General features: G+C 47.5%; 1 pseudogene; it reads left to right on the top strand.

Moving 5' to 3' along the window:
- The first annotated feature begins 6,499 nt into the window (after positions 1-6,499).
- Positions 6,500-6,618, top strand: LOC137622138 (5S ribosomal RNA; annotated as a pseudogene).
- The last annotated feature ends 13,459 nt before the right edge of the window (positions 6,619-20,077 follow it).

Raw genomic sequence — 20,077 nt, 5'->3', positions numbered from 1 at the left:
AGTAAAAAAGATAAGGTATTAGTTTGCCTTCCAGAGAATTTATTTTACCATATCTGATATAAATAATGCAGCTGAAATATCACATATAGTTTTATGTTTTTATATATATTTTAGTAAAAAATCAATAACATTACCTGGATATATTAAACAGTAAGTTAAGATGAAATATCCTTTTGCTAAAATTAAACTAATGAATAACAATGTCATCTTTACATTCAGCATCTCTCTCTCTCTCTCTCTCTCTCTCTCTCTCTCTCTCTCTCTCTCTCTCTCTCTCTCTCTCTCTTCTCTCCAGCTTCCCTTCCTATGGAGTCCTGACTCCCTTGCCTGGTTAGCCTATCTTGGCAGAAGTGTCTCCTATTGTCTCTACTTCCAGTCTTGTCAGCTTCAGTTCTTGTAGTACTGGCTGTGTGTTGGTTCTGGGACATTCCCTCTGCTGCCTTAGCTACAGCCTTAGACTAGTCATCTGCTCTTTCCTATCCTCTTCCATATCTGAGGAACATTGTCCTCTAAAGTTGGTCAATTGGATCCTGCCTGATTGTCAGGACATCCTTTGAATTTCCAATTCTTCGCTTCCTGGCGGTCTTGTACGACTCTAATTATCTTACGGGCTAACCCCCTCTTTTCGTAAGTTAATGATAATGACCAGGTCTTGGCAGGTTCCCTTATTAGCTACCTCTTATTCCTGTACCTCTCCCCTATGGGATTGTCCACTGTCTTCCCATCAACTTGACAATGCCTCTGCTGCTGTGTCGTCATACCTGAGGTATTGAAAGGTCAGTTTTTATCTTGGCTGTTAGAAATAGGTGCCGCCTTAACCCACTGCCTCCTCTTCAGGGGCAGCTTTGCTGGCCTAGGCAGTATTATAAGTGAACTTGCCCTCTTGGGTTGTCCAATAGACCAACTCTGGAGGTCCTGGTGTTCCTTTGATGTAAACCTTGCCTCCATGTACCTACCACACTGTCATTGATACTTTGTTTCGTAAATCTCCAATAATTTCTGAGCTGTTTGGCATGAGTCTTTATTATCTTAGAGTCTTAAGTTATATTTTAGTTGGTAGGTTTATTTATGCTAAGATTAATCTTAGGCATTATTTTTGTATAAAATTTCATATGTAGGATTAATCCTAAGGAGAAATATTTTTAATGTGTACTCATTGAAATTTTTTCTTCTTTACAGGGTGCTGATGAAATGGAGTTTGTTCCGTAACCGAAATACAAACCACGCTATTTACATTGGGTTTACCTTTTAGCGCAGCTGAAATGGCGAGCCATTAGAATTTAACGAGGGTGTATTACCCCCGCGCTAGTTAGCGGGGGGTAGGGGAGTGGTAGCTAGCTACCCCTCCCCCCCCCTCACACACAGATGAATGCTCACTTTCACTTTTGGCTCGGACTGTGACAGACGTCTCTGTCTTGGTCCTCTCTTGGCAGCCATTTTTTTGTTTTGTCTTTACTTAATCGCTTATTTTCTTTTACTCAATATATATGTAAACATGTTTTCATGTTTGTATATATATTTGAGTGTAGAAATCAGTAAGTTTCCTTTTCAGATTTGTGTGTGTAGTATACGATTTCTTCGTGGTGTCCTCGGCAGTTAGGCCTCCACGGCGTAATTTTATGGGTGGCGATCGAGTTTGACTCCGGTCTTTCTCTCTCTCTCTCTCTCTTGAGGTCGTTCACCCTTTTACTACGTGTTACTACGCCCTTGTAGCTTCCTTTCCGTGTGAGGGGGTTGCTACGCCGTACGTTTGTCTCAATTAGTTTATGAATCTAATTGTAGTTGTTTTTTTCAGCTTAGAACGATTCCTTTCGGGGTTTTCGTTCTTTCTTTAGTGTTCATTCATTTTTAAATTACATAATTACATAGTTTCATAATTATAATTGTTATAATTCTGTTTTGGTTACAGCTCTCCTTCCGTGAGTGTAAGTGGTTGTGAGGGCAAGTGCCTGTTGTGTAATTCTTGTTTCCTTTCCCTCGGGATTCCTCTTCGGAGCCTTCCCGGGGGAATGAATGTGTACTAATGATTTTTGTTTTATTTTTTTACAGTTACCGATCTAGTTCGTTTCTGTAATATGGCAACGGTGTGAGCTGTCTTGTTGAGGCCTGGGGATTCGGCTGTTGCTGCCTCCCCTCTTGTATTTTCGTCAGGGGCGTGTCTCCTTCTACTGGAAGTACTCCCGTGATGACGGACAGCTCTCCAGTTCATTTTAGAACTCTCAGGAGGCTTGCCTCCTTGGGCGGGTAACTTCCCTTCCGAGGGAAGTTTTTCCTGTCCAGGCTTGAGTTTTTCCCCTTTTGGAGGGTTCTTCTCTTGCCTTTTTTTTCGTGCGACTATGCTCTTGGTGCTGAGCGGTCACACCTGCAGTTTTGCTAAAGGGGCTGGGCAACTGCAGGAGCTCCTCTTCGGAGGATTGCTCCTTTTAGGTCACTGGCTGACCAGTCTCTTCTACGAAGTGTTTCTCTTTCGTTCGCGAGAGAGTACACTCATAGAGACTCCTCTTCGGAGGATTCTTCTGCTGCTGTTGCTGTTGGCCTCCCTCGCCGTAGGCCCACCGTCCGCCTCGTCGTAAGGGCCTCTCATCTCCCTATAAGGGTGCTAAGAGGCGCCTTTTCGAATCTCCGTTTGCAGCCTACGACTCCTTTTTCTTGATCTTCCGCCTTGGTGCAGATGGACAGCAGTCTGATCTCGTCTTCCGACGGGCAACGGTCTTCCCGACGGACAACGGTCTTCCCGACGGACAACGGTCTTCCAACGGACAACGGTCTTCCAACGGACATCAGTCTCCCGGCGGACAGGCTACGGTCTTCCGATGGACATCTGTCTCCCGACAGACAACGTTCCCTTCGGGGCAAAGGGTTGCCTCCCACGGGGGTTCTTCCCTTGCGTGTCAGGGTTCCCCTGCGCGCCCTTCTGCTGTGTTCTCTCCTGCTCCTGCTCAGTGTTAGCGCACAGGCGCTCTCCTGCTCATCAGCGCTTCCTGATCGCTAGCGCTCTCCTTTCGTCAGCGCTCTCATGATGATCATCCCTGCTGTTCCTGTTGGTTCCTGTTACGCGCCCTGTGCGCCCACGTTCGCCCTCGCGATCTAGAACTTCGGTTCAGGTCTGGGTCAAGGAATTCTTCTATGCGCAGGCTTCCACGCGTTGCCTTCTGCTCGTCAGCGATCATCAGCTCGCCAGCGATCACCTGCTCGCCAGCGTTCACCTGCTCGCCAGCGCGCCAGGCGATTTTAGTATCGCCTATTTAACAGCGTTCTACACGTTAACGATCACCTGTCTCTCGGCGATCTCCGGATCGCCCGCGTGTGTTACAGCCGGCGCACCAACGTTCTCTAATGCTTCTGAAGGAACATGGTTTGCAAGCTACTAGCTCGCCATCGCCTACCTGCAGATGCTGCTCGCCATCGCGCGATCGCCCACCTGCGGATGCTGCTCGCCATCGCGCGATCGCCCACCTGCGGATGCTGATCGCCATCGCGCAATCGCCCACCTGCGGATGCTGATCACCATCGCTCGATCGCCTACCTGCGGATGCTGATCGCCATCGCGTGATCGCCCACCTGCGGATGCTGATCGCCATCGCGCCCACCTGCGGATGCTGATCGCCATCGCGCCCACCTGCGGATGCTGATCGCCATCGCGCCCACCTGCGGATGCTGATCGCCATCGCGCCCACCTGCGGATGCTGATCGCCATCGCGCGATTGCCTACCTGCGGATGCTGATTGCCATCGCGCGATCGCCCTCCTGCGCATGCTGCTCGCCATCGCGCGATCGCCCTCCTGCGCATGCTGCTCGCCATCGCGCGATCGCTCACCTGCGCATGCTGTTCGCCATCGCGCGATCGCTCACCTGCGCATGCTGCTCGTCATCGCTCGACAACGTGTCGACATGCCACAACGCGCCATCGCTAACCTGCGCGTTAGCGCTCACCAGCTCACCACCGATCGCCTGTTGATCCATATCGCCAGCGGTCTTCCTCACCCACGCACTATCGCATTTCCTTGCCATCGCGCTAATGCTTCCGTTCGCCGCCTCGGACTCGCGCTCATTCACCTGCCCGCCCTCGCGACCGTTCGCTTGCGCGCCCGCGCGACCGTTCGCTTGCGCGCCCGCGCGACCGTTCGCTTGCGCGCCCGCGCGACCGTTCGCTTGCGCGCCCGCGCGACCGTTCGCTTGCGCGCCCGCGCGACCGTTCGCCTGCGCGCCCGCGCGACCGTTCGCCTGCGCGCCCCGCGCGACCGTTCGCCTGCGCGCCCGCGCGACCGTTCGCCTGCGCGCCCGCGCGACCGTTCGCCTGCGCGCCCGCGCGACCGCTCGCCTGCGCGCCCGCGCGACCCGCTCGCCTGCGCGACCGCTTGCCTACGCGCCCGCGAGATCATTCGCCTGCGCGCCCACACGCATGCTCTCCAATGTTCGCGCGCGAACCAACGGCATCGCACGGACGGACGGCGTTCCGTCGCGCGAACCGACGGCGTTCCGTCGCGCGAACCGACGGTGTTCCGTCGCGCGAAACGACGGTGTTCCGTCGCGCGAAACGACGGTGTTCCGTCGCGCGAAACGACGGTGTTCCGTCGCGCGAAACGACGGTGTTCCGTCGCGCGAAACGACGGTGTTCCGTCGCGCGAACCGACGGTGTTCCGTCGCGCGAACCGACAGTGTTCCGTCGCGCGAACCGACAGTGTTCCGTCGCGCGAACCGACAGTGTTCCGTCGCGCGAACCAACAGTGTTCCTTCGCTCGAACCTACAGTGTTTCTTCGCACGAACGTCGGCCTAATTCTTGCAGTATCCATTGCTCGTCTTTGGTTTATCGCTCGCCGACCACCAGCTCTCGCCCTTCCTACCAAGCTCGCCCTCCTTCTGCGCTCCTTCGCTCACCTTCGTTTGCGTTCCTGCGTGACCGCGCATGGGCGCTTCCACGTTCGCCCACGCGCAAATCTTTGAATTACCATCGCGCGAGCTCCAGGGCGATTGCGACCACGATTCCCATCGGGGTTTTCGCAGCATGGCCAGCCTGGCGAGTTCTTCTGGAGCGTATTTCCAGAACACGGCCTCACCCCGTAAACGCAGAGCATGACACTTGCAAGAATAGGAAGAAACTTCAGGGAGGTCTGAGCAACACTCCTCTTTCCAGAACCTGGGTTAGCCCTTCCCCGTCATTCCCTGGAAGGATTTTTGGCGGGGGGCTTTCCGTTCGAGATGTCTCCATCGGCCAAGGGGTGACTGCTTACCTCTTCCTCTGGGGGCTTACCAGGTCCTTTCCCTCCTCGGTTACGGCTCGAGGTTTGGTTCATGGAAACTACAGGAAGATCATGGGTACTTTCCTCCTCCCGGGCTCAGGCACCTTGGCCTTTCGTCGTTAAGTATCTAACTTGCGGACAAGCTCGATGTTGTACCATCTGGACGCGCTGACTGAGGGCTTCCTTCGGGTGTCTCATCTGTGGAGGTCGACAACCTCAGGCACCCTTCCACCCTTGAGAAGAGTTTGTTTGTGCTCAAGGACAGACTTAGACAGCGGCTGTGCGGAGGAAATCGACTTCCGTTTTCACTCCTCCAAGGCGCTTTCTTCCAGACTCTGCAGGGCTCCAGCGCCCTTTTCTTTCAACCACGTCGGCCTAAGTTATCGGCTACGACAACTGGGACAAGGTTTCCAATTGCAGTTTCCTCCTGTCAGGAACGGATGGCACGGGAGGCTCCCCCTGGGGGGGCATAGTCCTAAAAGGAGCGGCAGAGTTCACGAACTCTAGGATTGCAGGTTTTTCGGTGGGAGGATGCTTAACGTTACTCATCCGGATGACAGCTTCCCGATGCCCATTCCCGCACAATCTCTGTGATCAGCCAAGGATATCGCGCCTGCCGTCTCTGTCAGGGAATTCAGTGTCTCTGAACCTCTATGCCATAGCGTCAGCAAGAGTTGCCCTGTTGGGCAGAATGATCCATACCTTAGTCGAAGGTCTTCCATAGGATCATCGACGGCTTCACCCCCGGCTTCTTCAGTCGATCCTTTCTGGTAAGGAAGGATCTGAGAGGGGAGTTCCGTAGTTGACCTCTCAGCCCTGATAAAGTTTGTCGAACAAACTTCGGCCAGCGTAGAACAGCAGAATCGATCAGACTAGTAACGAGGCGACAGGACTCCTTAAACCCTGGATCGGAAGGATGGGTACTTTCAGTTTCCATTCCATCCATCTTCCAGGGAGCTCGTCGAATTCAGCCTAGACCAAGTATTCCTGCTTATGATGCAGTGTGGCTATCCCGCCGTGGCATAGCAGGTTTTTTTCCCCAGAGAACTCTCCCTGCTTTCCTCATGGCCGCTCAGGTGCAGGCTTCCGCCTCCTCTGCTTTTTGGAGGGCTGGTCAACTCCGGTAGGCTCGGGTTCGACCTTCTTCAGCGCCGGGACAAGCTTCTGGATGCTTACCATGAGTGTGGGTTCATGGTATTTTGCTTGGAGCCTTCTCTTCTTCTGCCTCAACATCTGGAGTATCTGGCCATGATATTGAGTCAACGGCCTTACCACGTTGGAAACCCCGCTTCTCGTCCGTCTAGCGAGGTTAAGCAACGTCGGTTCTGGTCGGTACTTGGATGGGTGACCACCTGGGGACGCCAGATTCTGTTGCCACATCCTCCGAGCCTTCCTTTCAGTTGACTGTGGCAAGACTGAGGAGAGTCGCAGTACCTGTTCTCAGTCAATCAGAGCTTTCAGCCCTACCTTGGAACGTTTCCTAGTTCTCCTTTCCTCATTGACCCGTCTATAGTCCGAACGGTCGCCTCAGGATAAGTTCCATGTGGGGCGGTCCAAGTTCCGGTGGTTTCAGGCAACGTTTAACCGAACTCCCTGGCCCCTATGGGACCAGCGGAACTATTAGACCTGCAATGGGTGTTGACCTATGGAACCTCTTGATGGTAGTGGATATTCTCGTCCTTTCCCCACATTCTTGATGCTGTTCTCGGACTCGTCAAAGGAAAGGGGGGGGGGGGGGGGGGCATGTTCCGGTCCAGGCCTATGGTCAAGACCTGAAGGATACCTCTCCATCATCCAGGCAGGCTTAGGGGCTGAGTCTGGCCCCTCTACAGATCCTACAGCTACTGCCGAGTCGCCCCGTGCGCGTCGACTTCATGATTCTGGCGTGTTCTAACCAGCAGGGGACGCATTTTCACACCTTCACATCTTGCAGTAGAGATACCGGGAGGATGGAGATTATCTCGATACCACCATCGGCTCTCTCATTCCAGGCAGAGGAATGTTCTCTCCGACTATCCGAGCAGAGCCTCGTAGAGAGAGTGTACCTGGGGGTCTTTGACCTTGAGTAACCAGCAAGTCCTGGTCTGGGGGACCTGATCGCGACAGCTTGGAACCTCAAGCTTCCGCTGTTCTTCCCCCCAGTCTCAGACCCCGAGACTCTGGCAAGATGCATTCCGGTGATGGTGGGACAACTTCGACGCCTGCGTCTTCCCTCCTTTTTGTCTGTGGACAATGGGTCTCAACAAGACCAGGTTGTCTGTCAACCTTTCAATGGGAGAGCTCCACTGGGACTATGCGCAGAACGGTTTCTGGACCCTCTGCTTCCCCTGACGGAACTCCCGGGAGATCTTCTCCCACGGCGCAGACTACTCAAACAACCACACTGCGACATCTCTCCCGCACCGGGGCGTCGCTTCGGCTTCATGCCTGGAGACACTACGCCTCCTCCTCAAGAAGAGACAACCCGCTACAGTCGCGGTACGGAGGTCGCGTCATCTGCGATAGTCATCCGCAGGGGTCTTCCAGGCAAAGTGAAGAGTCTTCGGTGGTTGTTGCCATGGGAGATATACCTCTTCCCTTGAGGCCTCTTCTCCAGCAATAACGGTCTTATTGCCTTTCGGCGGGAGTAAACTCCTTTCCGCTCTCGACAATGAAGCCTGTCGCTCAGCCTTTCCCTGACCTTCAGGCTCAAAGGAATAACTTTTTCCTGCCCGCTGGATCTTTCCTCGCTCATGCGAAGCTACGATCGTCCCTGCCCTAGTCGGAGGAAGACCTCCAACTTGGAGCATGGCTCGGACTTTTAGTCCTTTAAGAGATCTTCTCAAGACCCTTTACGACAGGCCTTGGATTGTATTCAGCCTTGGGTCTCCTGCTCACTCTGGCCACAGCCAGTGTGTAAGCAATCTTCTTGGTCTCGTACGACTCCGCCCTTTCTAACGAAGAGGGGAAGGCAACATTCAGGTTCGCTCCTGAGTTGTTGGCTAGACTCAGAATCTGGGGGTCCCGGCCCTTCGGTCCAATTCCTTCAAGATTTCGAGTCTCCATTCTGTATCTGATGTCCCAAGACCTTCTCTTTCTTGCCAATAAAGGAATCGAGAGGTTAGCTTTGGGAACAGCTGCAGTTTGTCCTCAGTTGCAGCCGATTTGGGTGCACAAGGAGGACACGGGGGAGAGTCACCAATATACCTCTTCAGCCCGGACTCAAGGACATTCATCTCGACCTGTCTCCAGACCCTCCCCCGTCACGTCGCCCTACAGTACGATGTTGGATACATCGCAACGTCCCTCGCCTTCGAGTAATACTACTCTGTGACGCAGGTGCTACAAGCTGGAGTCTGGAAGCGTCTAATGACCTTCGCAGCCCGCTTCCTGCAGGGCGTGACCCACAGGAGTCTCGATACGTTTTCTATCGCTCTGTGGTGGCTACACAACAGCTGGTCTAACCTCAGGCTCCTTTTTGGACAGGTAGCAGAAGGTTGAGGGCATTGTTATCAGGTTTTAGTCTGCATGAACGAAAGAAGTATGTCTGGCCCTTATTTCTTTCTTCATCATCCCCTCTACGGGGAAGCAGCATCCTGGTCTCTGCATAGCTGACCTCGAACCTCTGCAGGTAAACCATGCTTCCTTGTGTTCCGAGTATTGAGTCAATACTGTCGCGTCCCCCATACCCTGACGAGGTGGTATTGGGAACGTCCTAACCCAGAGTTCCTTCTGGAACTCCAGGTCAACTGCCTAGGATGGGTCACACTTCTTCCTTCACACACAAGCTTATGTAGGGCACACGGTTCCTTGCGGAGCAAGGAACTTGTGAGGTGCAGGGACTCCTTTTCTCGAGTGCGACTCACTCGGATTTTGAGTCCCCAGGTAAAGCCAAAGCCAGTATGGCTGGGGACTTTCCACCCTACCTAATGGGTAAGTCACCCAATGTAAATAGCATAGTTTGTATTTCGGTTACGGAACAAATGACAAATTCGAAGATAATTTGTATTTTTCCTAACCATACAAACCTTAGCTATTTACACATATTTGCCCGCCAGCCCTGTCCCCCAAGACAAGTCCTACCTCTAAGTGAAAGTGAGCATTCATCTGTGTGTGAGGGGGGGAGGGGTAGCTAGCTACCACTCCCCTACCCCCCGCTAACTAGCGCGGGGGTAATACACCCTCGTTAAATTCTAATGGCTCGCCATTTCAGCTGCGCTAAAAGGTAAACCCAATGTAAATAGCTAAGGTTTGTATGGTTAGGAAAAATACAAATTATCTTCGAATTTGTCATGTTCAACAGTCCCCTGTACCAGGCGGGTCAAGTTGCCCTGTGGCCACAAGATCTGCTGGAAACATGCAGACTTTCATGTTTCCCAAGGGTCTGTTGCAATCTGGGAACCTGATAACTGTCAGGTTTGCAAGAACCTTCTTCACACTGGCTTCCACGCCACCGATGTCTCCTTGGACGTGCAAGAATGGAGTCAGAAGACGCTCTGTCACTAAGTTAGAGGTTTCCAGAAGAGCTCTCAACAAGGTGCTCCTTATTTTCCTTCTATGGAACTGAAGGACTTCCTCTTTCCCAAGGCAGAGGTGATAGCTGTTTTTGGTCACCAATTACCGATGGTTCAGCTCCTACCAGTACCAGTAGATCATGTGGATGATGAAGTTTGGGACGCTCTGCAAGTCATGAGCCTGGACACAGAAAACATGTTGACAGCTCCTTCTGTGTCTTCAAAGAGGGAGAGGATCCTGCTGACCGCGGAAGCTTCTGAAAAGTCACTGGATGTACCTCAGGTGAGTACAGTTCCCAGTGTTTCCTTAGCTTGTTCCCCCATCCCTGCTGCTGAGACCTCAGCTTCTACGTCTACACCTGTTACTACGATGGACAAGCCTTCGTTTCCTAGTCAAGTGGAATTTATGACGTCTATGAAAGCTTTCATGGAAAACCTAACCGCCAAACATGAATGTTCTCAAGCGGACCTCGGGGTGAGGATAGAAGCTTTACAAAAGGCACTGCTTCTAAGGCTCCCCCAGCTTCAAGTGTACCAGAATGCACAGTTAAGAACCCTTGGCGTTATGTAGAGCATATGCCCTCAAGTGAAGGGTACCTCCACATCGGAGAGAGTATGGGTTCCAAGCCCATCTCGGACTTGGAATTCTTTCCATCAACCAATAGTTATCCTTACTACTATGTAAGGCTTGACTCAGAAGCGCCCATTAGGGATGATACGATCCCTAAGGAAACACTCATCCTGGACCATAGCAAGGCTCAGTCTCTTTTGGTTAAGGAACTGAAGACCCAAATTCACTAATACCCAACTTTCTGCTTTTGGCAAGAAGCAGGCTACCTTTGTAGCCTTCCAAGGATACTGTCTTCCCTTTCGCCTCTAAAAGCTTACAGGCTGTAAAAAAGCAGTAGTGGAGGGTAGACCATTGCCAGTGCTAGAGGAGTGCAAACCTGTCTCCCTAGCCCTTCCATATGATTTTGACAGTTGGAATGCCCAACATAAAGACATCAGAGGCAAGCAGTTTAAAGAGATACTGCCTAGAATTCCTGAATCCCTATTAAGGGAAGAATTAGAAGCAAAAGAGAGACTATCTGCCTCTTTATCCTTCGAATCTTATCTAGAGATGTTTATTGGAAACTATTCAAAACCTGATCTTTTCCCTGTCTTAGCAAAGACTCACCTAACCATGTTTCATAGAGATCTCCATGCATTCTTCCTAGCCAGAAGAGCATGTAGAGAACATGTCCGAGCCGCTGCTACAATCAGGCATGAACCTAGAAAGCTGATCGACTCAAATATCTGGGGTAAAGACCTCTTCCCCAAGAAAAATGGTTAAGGAAGTCATGGACAAAGCAGTTCAGGAGAATAAGAGCCATGTAGACAAGTGGGGTATACCCTCTAAACAAAAATTTAACCCCAGTGAAGGACCTCAACCAAAGGGCAGGAAGCCCAGAGGACACTTTAAGGGAAGGAAATCCTTTCCTGTCGTGACAGCCTCAGTTGATGCCATCCCTCAGACAGTATACACAGTTCCCCAGCAGTATTATCACAGTCTCTACCCTTCAAACTGGTATATGAGAGAGCCACCATCATGTTTCACCCTGCCAGAGCTCAAAAGAAGGGCACCAGTAGCAGGGGAAGGTCAGGAAAAGGCGGTCAATCTAGGGGCCGAGGAAGATCCTTCACAACAAGAATGAGAAGCTCCCAGTATGGGGATAACTTAACCCTGGGCTCACAGCATAGTCTGAAAAGGACTAGGCTGGAAATGGAGACAGAAACCTCCACAGTTCAAGAGGTTCTTCCAACCCACAACCCCATTCTTGGAGGATTAGGCACAAAATCCATGATCTTTCAAGGGCGGCTATTCTGTATGCCCAAGAAAGATTAGAATACTCTTTGAACTATTCTGAACTTGTCCCCACTAAACAAATTCATTCTGAATGACAAGTTCCAGATGCTGACTATCTCCAAAGTATGGACCCTACTACCCCAGGAGGGGTACACCCTCTCCATAGATCTTAAAGATGCCTATTGGCATCTTCTGATAGGTCAGCACTTCTCCTCCTACCTTAGTTTCAGACTGGCAAGAAAGGCATACGTATTCAGAGCTGTACCCTTTGGGCTCAGTATAGCTCTGAGGATTTTCATGAAGCCAATTGAGGCCGTCGTCCAACAATCACGGAACAGAGGCCTCCAGGTGATGCTGTACCTGGACGACTTGCTAGTATGGGCTTCAACGAAGTCGTAATGTCTTCTGACGGCACAAAAAGTCAGGACATTCCTACAGTCTCTGGGCTTTCAAATCAACCACAAAAAGTCTAGGCTGTCTCCGGCTCAGGAATTCCAGTGGCCAGGATTTCACTGGAATCTAAAGTCATACATACTCTCTCTACCTCATGGCAAGAGAAGTGAAATTGCAAACTCTGTCAGGTGCCTACTCTATTGAAGAGTACTCACCAGGCAGCAACATGAAAGAGTCTTGGGTTCACTGCAGTTCGCTGCTGTGACGGACCCAATCTCAAATGCAAGATTCAAAGATGCCAACAGAGTCTGGAGAAGAAAGGCATCAAATGCTTGGAAAGATCTTCACCATAAAACCCAGGTCTTACTGCGAAAGCCTTGGTCCACTGCCACGTGTTTATCGACACATGTCCATTTACAGTATCCTCCTCCTTCCATGACAATTCACACGGATGCCGTGGAACAAGGTTGGGGGAGACATCCCATTCCAAGAAAGTACAGAGTCAGTGGTCAATCACATTTCGGAAATTTCACATCAATATTCTGGAAGCTATGGCAGTGTTTCTGACTCTGAAGAGACTGATCCCAAAGACAAAATCACACATCAAATTAGTCATTGACAACAGGACGATAGTTCACTGTGTCAACAGACAGCACTCCAGGTCTCTTCAAATCAACCATGTGATTCTAGCTATCCTCACTTAAGCAAGCAGAGGAATTGGCATCTTTCAGCAGTTCACCTCGAAGGGGTTCGCAATGTGACAGCGGACACCCTGTCAAGATCCAAGCCTCTGGAAACAGAATGGTCTCTGGATGCAAAATCATTCTGTTTCTTTCTAGAGCAAGTCCCAGAACTGCAAATCTATCTCTTTGCGACGAGCTTTAACAAGAAGCCTTTCCTGTATGTAGCACCAAACTTAGATCTGGAAGCGACAGGGACGAATGCGATGTCTCTGGATTGGAACCAGTGGTCTCACATCTACCTCTTACCACTAATTCAACTTCCTAATGAAAGTCCTGAACAAACTGCGGACTTTCAAGCAAACAGTAGCTCTAGTGGCTCCCAAATGGCCCAAGAGCAATTGGTATCCTCTTGTTCTGGAACTCAAACCTCTCCAGGTTCCTCTACCATCTCCAGTGCTGCTCCAGGATGTTCAAGAGAAGACTGTCTTTGCTTTCTCTTGAATAACGAAAACGCTTCAGCCCATGATTTTCTCGCCCTCACGGCTCAAAGAAAGTTCGGAGTTGCAAAGGAGAAAATTAACTTCATAGACGAGTACAAGTCCAACGCCACAAAACGACAATATTTTTGGGCTCGAGCCATGTCGTCCTGATGGAAGTTCCTAAAGTAGCTTCCTAAGGGATATATGTTACTACAGTGATATTCCCAGAGAATTAAACCTTCAGGTTCCAGAATTCTAACTCCTGGAGCGAATATCCTTAAATTTTCTCTCAAGGACATCGTATAATACCAGAGGACGTACTCTTGACACGCCACATAGCAATCTGCACCCCTAATAGGGTTTTTCGCTTTGAGGGGGACGTGGCAGAATAGAAGGGGGGTCATATCAAGGTTACCCCCGTTCTCGTACTACTATTGACCCCCACCACAGCGCCATTCCCAAGATGGCAGACATTCCTTATTTTGTAGCGATTTCGCTCAGTGGTGTTCCCTGTTGATCTAACTTTTCGATCGATTTTCAAGGATTTTTATTATGCGGTCTCCAACTTCTTTCGCCTTGGAAAGTTGAGTATTGGGTCTTTACAATGAGTAATTTTTAGCTCCTGTTTCACGGTGAAATTAAAGTAATTTATTGTGCTTAGAAGCTAAGCCTCATACCGGAGGCGCCATGGGCGCAGTCGTTCATTAGGCATGTGTTATTTAGTTAGTAGAACGACTTCCCGGTTTTTAAATAGCATCGATTAATTAATTAATTATGTAAGCTATTGAGGCAAGTTATACTTGTAAAGATATTTATAATGTGCATAATTTTCCTTTCTATGTCGATCGTATAGTTAGAGTTTCGGTGAGTGAGGTAACCGAGATCTCATCTCGCCTAGGTAACCTAACCTAGGCGTTTTATTATACGTTCAGACATTAACCCCGGTTACCCTCGTGTATTGTGATTTCAATTCATGCAGAGATAGTCATCTCTTGGAATTAAATGAAACATTACACGTCTCCAAAAGGGGATTTACGGGTAATCCCTCTTTCCCTCTGAGTGTAGCCTTAGGCTACAACCTTAGTGGGTCGGCCTTTGAATTTTTAATTCAGGCATGACTATCCTACGGTTTTTTCTGCCCTTCCCCTGTAACCGCAGATGCAGGTTTTTGGGTTTGGGCCAGAATCTCAGAGTATTTAGTCTGTGGTCGGTAGCTGACTAGCAAGATGAATAGAATTCTTTTGCTAGGTTAGGCTGCCGACATAGGAGGCTAGACCTCCCTAGGCCACTCCTGAAGGGTCTGTACAATATGATACCTTCTCCCTGTGGCCTAGCAGACTAGTCCTGTGTTGGTTGACCCTAAGCTGAAGAATAGAATTCTTCTACTGTTTAGGGGACACCGGCACTAGAACCCCGTTTCCTTACCGTTTAGAGGTGGTGGCGAGGGTGCTACCAACCTCTTTATTGTATTAATTTAACCCTAGGCTAAGGAATAGAATTCTTTAGCCACATGGGATAGTTCTAATACAGGAACAGAGTTTTGTTAGGTGAGGCAGGACAGGCTATACGGCCGGCTCCTGCTGTACCTATTACAGGACCCTCTTTTCCCTTCCCTTCTATCCCTTTATGTTGGCGACTCCCTGCAACCTTACCATTGCCGGTGGGTTGCCGGGATCGACCAGACTCCCTCTCTTCAGCCGTTGTCTGACTACCAGTAGCTATTTTCAGTGGCAGGCAGCCATGACAACTGCCAGTCAGCAGTCTAGACAACTGCCGGCCAGCATTAATGACAACTGCCGGCCGGCAGTAATGACAACTGCTGGCTGGCAGCCATGAGAGCTGCCGGCCGGCAGTCATGATGGCTGCTGGTAGGCAGCCAGGGCAGCTGCCGGCCGGCAGCTGGTGGCCATGTTGGCTGTGAGTTGGAAGTCCCTTCTGTTACCAAAGGTTCTTCAGTTCTCCCTTGGACTGCTAGCAACAGTGGTTGTTGCCGGGGTGCGGCCTACCAGGCCGGCACAGATTGGTGCTGACTCAACCGGCAGCACGCCGACTGTACTGATACTGCCGGCCAGCAGGGTATAGACAGGACCTTGCTGGCAATGGTACTGTAGCTGAATGGAAGCTTGAATGTTACATTCTCCCCTTCCATTTGAACCTTCTTTCTGGAGAAAGTTAGTAAAATTAGACTTTTACACCCATATTTACTGTATATATACACAGTATTAGGTAGCCTTTTCTCCATGCTATTTCTCTCTCTTTTAGCTAGCAGGCTGGATGTGCTGGCAAAAGCTAGCAATGCTGACGATATGCAGGCTGAACTACAGTATATATTTATACAGGTAGTTAGTATATTTGCAGAGGTAGTTAGTATATTTGCAGTATAGGATATACTGCAAATAGAAAGCTACTGTATATATCATACTAGTAGTGTTTTCCAATATATTTTTAGTATCCTACCCAAATATTTGTGGAACCCAGTCTCATATTGAAAGAATTTAATTTCTTCAATATTCTGATTAGAAATCAGTCTTCAGATTACCCTGCAATATTAAAATTTTTAAGGACTGGAGGTTACACTCCTAGCCCTTAAAGGGCAGAGCCCTTATCCTTGAGTCTCCATGATCAGGAAACTCTATGATTTAATATTGTAAGGGAGGTCACAGCAAATAGGTTGAGTGGGATACACAAATATATGTCTTTAATTTTCCCCAGTCCAGTTGGCATCATGCCGGCTGGACCGTGCAGTCAGATGCTTGCCATAAAGGCAGCACATTGGCTGGATCACACTATATATAATTATACAGTAGCCAGTAATTTGCAATATAGTGCATACTGCAAATAGAAAACTACAGTACGATTATACAATAGTTATTTCTAACATATCTTGGGTACCCTTGTGCGAGCTTATGCTGGTGCCGCTCTTATATTGAAGGAATAGTGTTTCTTCATTAAGCTGATTGAGAAATCAGTTATCCTTACCCCACAGTGTTTAGTATAAAAGGGACAGTGAATTATACACTTCTCTACCCCTAGGGGTGAGAACCCCCTTTTTAGTTGGGGTTCCTTTGATAAGGGAATCTCCTCACATTTAATACTGAGGGGAGGCAACAGCATTTGTTTGCGGAGGATACCCAGGTATGTGTCTCCTACTATCCCTTTATAGCTTGCTATCCTAAGCTATTCTGTTAAGATACAACTTTTGATATATTGGTTATCAGTGAGATAATCAATTGTATACTCATTCTGTTTTCCTTTCTTTATAGGAGGAACACCAGATTTCATGTGTTGCAGTCTTCCGCAAAACTAAGAGAAAGTATTTTTACGGACATAATGCATGCAGGTTTCATGCCCCCTGTAATATTATTTCCGAACCCCTGTATTATTGGAACCCGCAGGCTTGCAAAGTATGTCGGACCTTGTCCGAGGATTTCAAGAATCCCAAGTCGGTAGAGACTAGGGATGCAGCTCGTTTCAAGCTACGCAACTGGGTGAGAGGCTTTCAGAAAATCTCTCCGGGATCTTACTTGCCTAATGAGGAGATGCGTAGGATACTATTTCCAACAGCAAGTAAGGAAATAGTGGTACCCCAGACACGAGGTACATCTCCCGACAGCCAGATAACCTTTGGGAAGGAGGGCAGAAAGCGCCCACGGGAAGAAGGGGAGAATGTCGGGTTGGAATTGTCTCTGTCCATACCGGCTCTAGAGCCAGCGACATCGATATCTCCGCCTTCTATCCCTCTATTAGATGGAATGGACCAGTTATGGGCCCAAGTGAGGAATCTAATCGAAAACTTGTAAAGCACCACTTGTCGCTCCTCAGGGGTCATACAAACGACGCATAGGTCAAGACCTTCCGACATGCTCCAAAACCAATCTTCAGTCTTTTCATCTACCGGAGACAAAGATCTTCACAGTGAGTGGGACTGTGCTATTGATTTCCTTTGCTCCTACTTTTTACAAACATATCGCTTACACTCATAGTTTGGTACCATAGTTACCAATGCTAAGGGAAGTATGCTTATGTCTAAGTGGTTTGAAGGGTTAAAACTCTTCTGGCCACAACTGAGAATGATAATTCTCTGGTACACTTCCATCAGGGCGACATGGCTCGAGCCCAAAAAAAACGGATTTTGACAAAGGAAAAATCTATTTTTGGGTGAGATAGCCATGTCGTCCTGATGGCTCACCCATTACTTTTCATCTCCTCCCAATTCTCAGTAAAGGACCTCTTGTCATGCAATGGTTGCTCCTGGATTGGTTCAACAGGAAACGTGTTAGTTGTAGCACATTGAGATCGGGAGTTGTTACAGCTCTCTTGCTCATGTATCCTACCCTATCCCTTATCCTTTGAGACAAGGTTAACTCTTTTCAGGGAAAGATATCCATGGCTTGTTATTAACACGTCCCTGATTTATACACGATATGTCTCAGGATATTCGCTCCAGAGGTTAGAAGTCTGTGATACCTCCAAGGTAAAATATCTCCAGTAAACAGCTGCCATTGAGGAATATATATATATATATATATATATATATATATATATATATATATATATATATATATATATGTGTGTGTGTGTGTGTGTTTGTGTGTATATATATATATATATATATATATATATATATATATATATATATATATATATTATATATATATATGTATATATATGTGTGTGTATATATATATATATATATATATATATATATATATATATATATACAGTACATAAATACACACATGCATACATTCATCTTTTTCTTGTCTTTGAAGGGCTTTCATCACCTCTGAAGTTTTGACAGAATCAAAAGCTTTCTCATAGTGTACAAATTCCATACATATTCGTTCGTCATACTCTGATGATTTTCCATTAGCTTTCTTGATTGATTAAACTCTACATGTCTTTTTACACAGCCTTATATGGTCTTTGTAAATATTTTATATATTAATATTATAATAATTATTATTATTATTATTATTATTATTATTATTATTATTATTATTATTATCATTACTTGCTAAGCTACAACCTAGTTGGAAAAGCAGGATGCTATAAGCCTAGGGACCCCACCAGGGAAAATAGCCCAGTGAGGAAAGGAAACAAGGAAAAATAAAATATTTTAAGAAGAGTAACCACATTGAAATTAATATTTCCTATATAAAGTATAAAAACTTTAACAAAACAAGAGGAAGAGTTATTAGAACAGTGTGCCCGAGTATATCCTCAAGTAAGAGAACTCTAACCCATGGTACAGAGGCTTTGCCACTACCCAAGACTATAGAACAATGGTTTGATTTTGGAATGTTCTTCTCCTAAAAGATCTGCTTACCATAGCTAAAGAGTCTCTTCTAACCTTACCAAGAGGAAAGTAGCCACTGAACAATTACAGTGCAGTAGTAGACCCCTTGAGCGAAGATGAATTGTTTGGTAATCTCAGTGTTGTCAGGTGTATGAGGACAGAGGAGAATGTGTAAAGATAAGGCCAGACTATTTGGTGTGTATGGGTAGGCAAAGCGAGAAGAACCGTAACTAGAGAGAAGGAACCAATGTAGTACTGTCTGGCCAGTTAAATGACCCCATAACTCACTAGGTGGTATATCCTAGCAATCCTAGCAGAAGAGCAACCTGGACGAGTAACAAGAACTTAGGGTGTGAAGGAAATGGCCCCCTAAATCTCGAAGAAGTTACTGGCAGCAGGGTGATGGATTTGATTTAAGGCGATAGACAAGATGTCTCCTCGGCTATTACTCTTGGCAGATGATCTTACAAGACTTAGTATGGACTGGCAGGGGTCATTTGCCTTAGTTAGATAGGCACTGCGCATCACAAGGAACTGGTTATCCTTTGATCAATTTAGGCAATGAATCATTTATGAATTTTGTCAGTTTATGGAAAGCAAAAATGACAGAGTGACCCCCAGTCCCGGGCGTAGCGGGGTGCTAAGAATCTTCCAGTTTATAAATACTAAAGAAAAATTGAAAATTGTTAATTGGAATGTTAGAATCATGAACCAGATTGTGAAGTACAGTAAGTGGAGAATGAATTTATGAAATATAGTTTGAATATCTTGGCCCTAAGTGAAACGCCTTGTAAGAGGATTCGTAAGGAAACCTTAGACCAAGGAAATTTACATATCTATTCAGTAAGGACAGATGGCATTGGAAGAGAAGGGGTAGGAATGATGACGACACTGAGAGCAAAAAGGGCATTAATTGGGTTGAAAGCTGTAGACAGTAGAGTATTACTAACAAAGTTTTAATTCGAGCAGTGCAACATGAGTATTATAGTTTGATCTGCACCAACCAATGATTCCTGTTAAGAAAGGAAAGATGAATACTATGAAGATCTGCAGAGTGAAATAGATGAGATCCAAGAGAGAGATATGAAAATTTTAATTGGTGACATCAAAGCTAAAGTTGGAAGGAATAATCAAAGTATAGAGAATGTGATGGGTGTTGAGGGTCTTGGCAAAGATGCAAATAAAAATGGAGCACATTTCATAAGTTTCTGTTCAACAAACCATCTTGTCATTGGAGATAATATTTTCCAGCACAAGGACATCCACAAATATGCATGGACTTCACCATGTGGCAATTACAAAAATCAAATAGATCACACAGCCATTAATAAAGATAGAAGGGGGACTTTGAGAAATGTAAGAAGCTATACAGGTCAGATATTGGTAGTGATCACCAGCTCCTCATTGCCACACTTAAATTAAAACTGAAAGTCCCCAACAGAAATGTATATATAATACCTAGGTTTGATGCTGCCAAGCTTCTGGAAGATGAGCACAGAGAAACATTTGGAATTGAATGTAGGAATCGATATGCAGTCTTGGAGACTTTGAGAGACAAAGAGCAGACAATTAAGGAGGAATGATATGATATTAAGAACAGATATCAGTCAGTTGGTTGAAGTTTTGGGGACATGCAGTTACAA

The sequence above is a fragment of the Palaemon carinicauda genome, chromosome 28, assembly GCF_036898095.1.
Source record: "Palaemon carinicauda isolate YSFRI2023 chromosome 28, ASM3689809v2, whole genome shotgun sequence".
NCBI classification, from domain to species: domain Eukaryota; kingdom Metazoa; phylum Arthropoda; class Malacostraca; order Decapoda; family Palaemonidae; genus Palaemon; species Palaemon carinicauda.
Note: the sequence above shows the minus strand (reverse complement) of the source record. Positions and strands in the feature narration are given on the sequence as shown.